This window comes from Mastacembelus armatus, chromosome 4 (assembly GCF_900324485.2).
Source record: "Mastacembelus armatus chromosome 4, fMasArm1.2, whole genome shotgun sequence".
Lineage (NCBI taxonomy): Eukaryota > Metazoa > Chordata > Actinopteri > Synbranchiformes > Mastacembelidae > Mastacembelus > Mastacembelus armatus.
In genome coordinates, this window is record NC_046636.1 from 9,120,219 (window position 1) to 9,128,353 (window position 8,135).

The following is an 8,135-nucleotide window of genomic DNA, read 5'->3' on the forward strand; positions in this document are numbered from 1 at the left end:
AGATAGGTAAACAGACAGACAGATAGATAAACAATAAAATCATGCAAAAGGATTTGGCGATGAGCATGGGAGGTTAAAAAAAAAAGTTCGTTTATCATTGCACTTTAGATCTGTTCTCTCCAAATTGTATTTTGACATGAACTAACTCTGTGGGCAATTCTTTCAAATGCCTTTGCTGCCATCTACAGGACATTACCTGGTATTGTATCATTTCCATAACCACACTGAAGAGCAATTTCTATTCAATTAGAGATTAACATAGATGATGTATTTAAATGTATTGTCTGCTTCAGAGGCTTTTGGCATGCATCTCTGCGATAATTACACCATAATGAGATATTAGTAATGGTTTATAGTTGTGATTTAATGGGGCATAGTTTTGATAAACCAACACTTGGAATCTGTGCATTTTGACATGCTGATAAGGTAAAGACTTATGGCTTTGACCATAACAAATCAACTTTCACTCTACAACCAGATACTTAAGTATTGGAGTTAATCTTGTGTAGTGAAATTTTCTGCATTTCCTTCCCCCACTGGGGACTGCCTGTTAGAGCATCTGCCAGCAGTAAACGGTGGCATTTTAAAACTGTGCTGTGACATGGTTCCTGTGTTTATGCCCTCGTGCTGTTATTTCCTATAATCTGTCTTATGTTCCCTGCAACTGTTCTGCCTCTCTGTGTCCAAGCACCACTCTACCATTGACTGATTGCTGCTATTAAAACAGGAAGAAGTGCTTCTCTCTTGTTTTCCCTCGTTTGTGCTCTCTTCACTCACTTTGACCTTTCGATCCACCATTTCTATTTCTTCCTCCCTCTACACTGTTGGTTCTCACTTACAGATTTGCTGAACGACCAGTGCAACGCTCGTCAACGATGAAATATGGTTGAAATAAGCACTGAATGCACTACCATGATATTTGGCACATCCATTCCTGGTCCCCATCGGATTCATATTTTCATATAGCTTCACCACCAGAGTCAAATCTCCACTTTTAGTTCTAGAAGTGGAATTTACAAAGCAATTTTGGGTCTAAATAATTGCACATTAGAATGCACATTATCAATTCTGACTTAACTAATTGATTACAACACCTAGATTTTCCTTCTTTTTCTCGTACACTAATGTATTTGCCATGTTCAAGCTATTACTTTACTAAGTGCTTCAGTGTGTCTTCAGCCTACAAATCAGGTTGCTACATCAGCACAATGTTCATATGTTCGTACTTATCTGCAACAGAAAAAAAAATAGAAGCCACATTAATGGATTGAATTTTCAAATAAGGTTTTGATTTTCTTTTCTTTTAAGTTTGTATTTGGTGTATTCTCTAATTAAACTGAAGCAAAGGGAATGTTCAGAAACATTTGTTGCTTATGGCTATCATGTTTGAGTGTAGACATGCACGTTTTAAAGCTCTGATTTCTTCACTAATCATTTTTGCCTTGTTTTTGTTATAATTGCAATCATTTGCAAAGCAGTTCAGTTTATCTTCTTTCAAATGATATTAGAATATTAGAAAATTCATCCATACAAAAATATGTATTACAAGGAATTATTTTCTCTGTAATCTTTGCCATTTATTCATTCATACTGTTGATGTTATCCTGTATATAAAGTGGGTGGTCATTTTGGCTCAGTGGTTCAGAAGAAAGTCACATATTTCTTGTTAATTTATTTTTCTACAAACAGTATAGCCAAAGAAGGAAAAGGAATGCATCTGGCAGGAATTGCCATTAGATAATAACTTGGCTTTACTTTAGAAACAGGCACTGTTTATGGCCTGAAAACTCCAAGAGAAGTGACCTCAAATCAAAGTCTTCAAAAAAAAAAAAAAAAAAAAAATCTGCAAAAAACGGTTCTACTAATCAGTTGTTTCTAAAAACTCATTTGGACTGTGGTCTCAAATGTCAACTAAAACACTCGGTTCATCACAAAATAGCCTCAGCACTGTAGGGATAATGGGTTCTGTAATGGGAAACTGTGCAAGAATGATGGCAGAGAATAAAACACTACAGTGCTATATGCTCTCAAGTGGTTTTTACAGTAACGTTTAAAGATACATGAAACCCTCTGCAGCCGAACCATTAAAGCCCACCCATAAACATGTTCATTTGAACACAATTAACTCACACACACCAGAGAATTTTTGCTTAGGCTGTCAAATGATTATAATGTTTTATAAATCTAGTTCTGTGAACAGAGACAGAGCCATCTTACAGGGTTCTGCATGTCGCAAGCTTGGATGCACACACTGAAATTTGCAGAACGTGCTGTCAGCCATGAACCCACAAGTATGAGTCGCATAAAAAGAGGGAGGGTGAATTTCAGTGCTGACCACTGAAATTCACCACATAGTAAAGCCAGCTCTCTGTCTGTGCTCTTTCATGTCATTTATATGGGTTTAATGATGCAGGAAATAGTTATACAGAAGCCTTAAAAGACAAGTAGAAAATAAATAATACATGTGGTGATCTTTTTTTGTATTGGTTTTTTTTTGCTTTTCTTTTAATTTCATGTCTTTAGTAATGTTACAGCACCGTTAACAGACGAAACATGAATCTATTCAGGTAACACTGAGAAGTTGTTATAAAATGTGGTTGGACGGTAGCAAACCAGGTAGGCTACTGGTTGTATATGTCTATACGCTTTAAATGTACTATTATTGTTTAGCGAAATAGGTACAGTATGTGATGAATGAATGATTAAATGAATGACACTCACTGAACTAACACTTCTTCTTTACAGACCAGAAAAGACATCCATTTATGCAGCATGTTTATTGTTGAACTCCAAATGTCAAGTGCCAAACTGTCCTTGTAGCAAACCATCCACAAACTCAGCTGTTTCTATCAGAGGATGCGATAATAACAGCAACTGTGGTAGACAGATGTTTAAGCTAATTTTAGCTAAATGGACACTTTCCTCTTTATTAATAAAAATTGGTTTGAACTAGCACTTGAAGCTTCATCTTCCACTTGAGTATCTTACAACTCTGCTGTGATTTTATCATTTTAGTTTTTCTATTCTTTTCTGAGCACCTGACTGGCAACAGGCTATTTTTGCTGGAGGCGTGGAAGCACAGCAGATCAGCAGATCAAACGTGGCTTTGTGACCCACGCCATTTTCCTGTGAGCCCTAACGTGATATGACTTGCAGGACGCGTTAAAAAGACCCTCTGAGCACTGTGGGCATTCTGTCTGAACCTTCCCGATCAGGAATTGCAAGAATCAAACATTTTGGCCATTTACCTCAAGGCTCGGACTTGCACAGCAGCAGTAAAATCTTTGTATTGACACCACACACTTGAGAATGGTTTAGGCAATTAATTGGTTGAGGCCCCCCATAATCATCGGAGGGGGCAAATCGGGCCTAAAATGGGACATAAAATTGTCTAGTGTGTCACCAGCCTAAGTTGCTTGAAAAACCTAATATAAACCTAATATCTAATGAATGGTTATCCAATACGCAATTGTTCACAATTACAATTTTAGAAATGTTATGGTTATGCAGGGAATAGATAAAGTAACTGGATCTGAACTCTATTTGGAAGTTAATTTAAGGAAATATTTGTGGAGCTATGATATTTGATATAATAATTTGTATATTATTTTGATATTTGAAATAATGATATTTCTAGTAGACATATAACACAACATATTTGTATTTTGATTAGATGATTGCTATCTATTCAATTACATTCATTTGACTTGGAAAGTAAAATATCCTAAATAATAAATGCTATATATGAATTGTATGAAGTGAACAGTAACAGTAGTTGTAATATGTAAAATTAATACAAACCTGATAGGGGGTGGGAATGTGTGTGCAAGAGCGAAAGTAGTATGATGGATGCAGTAGAGACACAGAGGAAACATTCTTGTGTTTATGTGGGTGTTCAGCAATTATGATAGGAGCAATAGATATTTTGATGCCAGTTGTCCAACTATGGTCTGGCCCAATTTTGCCTATTGTTGACAAAATGACCCAGAATTCTTTTAAGGCATTAGCTACAGTGGATTGCAATATGGTCAGCTTACAGACAGAGAGAGTGGGTCTAAGTATGTAAGCTACAAAGAAGAAAAGGAACAGAGAAACTAATTTATATTGTGAATAGAATGGTAGGGACTAATGCATTCAAACTAAAAGGTAATGTTAATAGGGGTTTTCAGGCAGGTCTGGAGTTAAGCAATGAATCCAGTCTTCAGTTTACAATGATGAATGGAGAGTAATGACTAATGAAGTTATTGTGATGTGATCAGAGGGGGTGAGTGTACATAGGAAGATCACATTTATTTTAAGGGATCTCTGAGTCCCCCTCCCTGAACCGCCACCTTATCGTGGTGGAGGGGTTTGAATGTCTGAATGATCCTAGGAGCTATGTTGTCAGGGGCTATATGCCCCTAGAAGGGTTTCCCAAGGCAAACTGGCCCTAGGTGACAGACCTGACTAAGAGCGGTTCAATAGCCCTTTATGAAGAAGAAAAGAACAAGGACCATGACGTTGCCCAGTACGATGCAGCCGGGGCCCCACCCTGGAGCCAGGCCTGGGGATGGGGTGGGTGGTGGTCCCTGTTTTTAAGAAGGAGTAGAGGAGGGTGTGTTCCAACTATAGAGGGATCACCTTCCTCAGCGTCCCTGGTCTATGCCAGGGTCCTGGAGAGGAGGGTCTGATGATAGAACCTCGGATCCAAGAGGAACAATGCGGTTTTTGTCCCGGTCGTGGAACCGGGTGGTCAAATGTTTGTAGGAGTTTGCCCAACCAGTTCATATGTGTTTTGTGGACTTGGAGAAGGCATTCACTGCGTCCCTTGTAACATACTGTGGAAGGTGCTCTGGATACTCTTTTTTAAGGCCTATCCGGTCTCTGTGCAACCGCAGCAGGAGCTTGGTTCGCATTAAGTCAGACTTGTTCCAGTGGATGTCCGACTGTGGCAGGGCTGCCCTAGTCATCGGTTGTGTTCATTACTTTTATGGACAGAATTTCTAGCAAGGGGCTGGAGGGAGTCCAGTTCTCTGCTTTTTGCAGATGATGTTGTCCTGTTGGCTCCATTGAGCCAGGACCTTCACCGTGCACTGGGGCAGTTTGCTAGCAAGTGTGGAACGACTGGAATGAGAATCAGCACGTCTTTGTCCGAGGCCATGGTTCTCAACTGGAAAAGGGTGGCTTGCAATCTCCAGGTCAGGGGAGAGATCCTGCCTCAGGTAGAGGAGTTTAAGTATCTTGGGATCTTGTTCACGAGTGAGGGAAGGGCGTGAGATTGACAGATGGATTGGTGCATCGGCAGCAGCAATGCGGTCAATGCAGAAGATGGATGGATGGATGGATGGATGGATGGATGGATGAGTCTCTTGAGTCTGTAGTTGTTTTAAAGTTCTTTGCATCTGCCCGTCATTTTTTTTTCCTGTTTCACATGTGTGAATTCCATCTGGGAACGAAGAGAAAGTTCCTGTCATTTGTTTTCTATTGAGAACATTAAAAATGTGATGATTGACTGTAAGAATATATAAGGTTATGATCATTTAAATGGGATTGTTGAAATGTGCCATGATGAGCAGAAGATGTGCTGGATTAAAGACAAGAGAGCAGGGCAAAGAAATAGAAACATCCATCCATGCACCCAGTGCTCCTTTTTTCCATTCCATAGCATCACTCCACTTTCTACCAAAAGGACCTGTTTACTAGCTCAGTTTGTAAAAATGTTTCTGCTTTTTTCACAAATGGTTAGACTACTTAATTTTAACCAAGGTCTCACTGAGCAGCGTATTTACACAAAACCAAGGAGGAAGGAAGATGTTATGATATGCTGGTGCGGTGATGAAGGAGAGGAGACGCTGAACCCAAGTGCAGGACACTCAAACCTTTATTAAACCTGGACTCCCCAGGCTCAAACACAAACACAAAGTCCCTGTCTGGGAACAAAACGCCGCTTCAGCGAGGACAGGCTAAAACACAAACGAGTCACCGCAGGTATTATCTGACAGTGCAGCAACAAAGAACAAACAAACACAGGGTGTATAAATACATTCAGAAACAAAGACCAATGAAACACAGGTGAAAGTAATCTAACTAATGAACACAAAGCTACCTATGACTAACCTAATGAACACAGGAAACCAGAACACCAAAATAAGAGACAAACCGGAAATAGAAATCTTATGCCATAACAGAAGATCTATTGTTTTTCTTTGTTAAGTGAGTTTGGTGAGCTGTTCGTGGCTCTTATTGAGACTGCCCTTCAAGGGATGGGCGTTCTATGTATAGAAACCTCAATTAAATGTAATTCTGGAACTAAGGAAGTTTTACATCTGGGGAAGGGTTTTTTTGAGGCATTGTTTTAGTCTGTCCAGTCATTTAGTCATAACTTTGTGTCTATAAAAACTTTTTGGTCAGTTGGATGTGTGTTTACATAGCCATTACGGAGAGAATATCTACAAGAGTTTTCCTTTGAAAAAAAATATAGGTGTTATAGATCTAAGGGAACCTTAGATTTTTAATCTCAGTATATAGACGTTTTTGCATCTACATTGATTGACCTTGCAAGCTGCTTTTGTAAAGATATAGGGAAGACTGACTGATTGTGTTCTATTCTGTTTTGCTCCTTTCTTGCAAGAAATATATTCTGATAAGACTGTCTGCACTCTCTTTATTGCTCATCTAGCGTTTTTTTCCACAACAGTAACATACTCCATATTTGCATTCTGATTGTAGTGTGTACAATGCCTCTTTGATGTGCATTTTTGTGGTAGGTAGGTTTTGCCAAAGCAATCCACAGTTGACTGAGACTATCTGAGCACAGCCTGTATAGGTTTTGTTGGCACTGTGTGCACAAATTCATGAAGCAAAGTTGTCTGAAAAGTGATTTTAATTTAACTGCGGTGAATTCTTAAGCTTTTGTGAATGTTTTCTCTTTTGTAAAAATTTTTAATCTGAGCCCATATAATATTCATGCCTCAAATATTTAATACATCTTTTTAAAATTATAGCTTATAACCCCCTGCGTAAATTGAAAAACCACATAAATCTAAATCATCAACGTGTCTCTTAGACCCCATCCCGACTAGGCTGCTTAAAGACCTGCCATTAATTAACTCATCTTTATTAGACTTGGTAAAGTTATCTCTAGTATCAGGCTACGTACCACAGGCCTTTAAGACTGCAGTACTCAAAAAGCCTAGTCTTGATCCAGGAGTCTTGACTAATTATAGACCAATATCCAACCTACCATTTATTGCTAAAAATCTTGAAAAAGCTGTTGCTAAGCAGCTACCAGACCACTTGTTATCAGAGGAACAGCATTGAAATGGTTCCAATCCTATTTACGGACAGATTCCAGTTTGTTCATGTCCATGATGAACCTTTCACACGCACAAAAGTTAGTTATGGAGTTCCACAAGGTTCTGTGCTAGGACCGATTCTGTTCACCCTGTACATGCGTCCTTTAGGCAATGTCATTAGGAAGCACTCTATTAATTACCACTGCTATGCAGATGACACTCAGCTGTATCTATCTATGAAACCTGTTAACACAAACCAGTTAACCAGACTTCAAGCGTGTCTAACTGACATAATGGCCTGGATGACCAGTAACTTTCTACTTTTAAATTCAGAGAAAACAGAAGTTATTGTATTTGGGCCAAAAAACCTCAGAAATAGTTTTCTAAAGTTATAGCTTCTTTAGATGGCATAGCCCTGGCCTCCAGCACTACTGTGAAAAACCTTGGAGTTATTTTTGACCAGGACATGTCTTTTAACTCACAAATAAAACGAATCTCAAGAACTGCCTTCTTTCACTTACACAACATTGCCAAAATTAGGAACACCCAAAATGATGCAGAAAAACTAGTCCATGCATTTGTTACCTCAAGGCTAAATTACTGTAACTCATTACTATCTGGATGTCCCAGTATCTTCATAAAAAGCCTCCAGTTAATCAAAAATGCTGCAGCCAGAGTCCTGACAGGAACTAGCAAGAGAGATCACATTTCTTCTATACTAGCTTCTCTTCATTGGCCCCCTGTAAAATCTAGAATAGAATTTAAAATCCTTCTCACATACAAATCCCTTCATGATAAAGCTCCTTCATACCTTGAAGACCTCATAGTTCCATATTATCCCAATAGACCACTTCGCTCTCA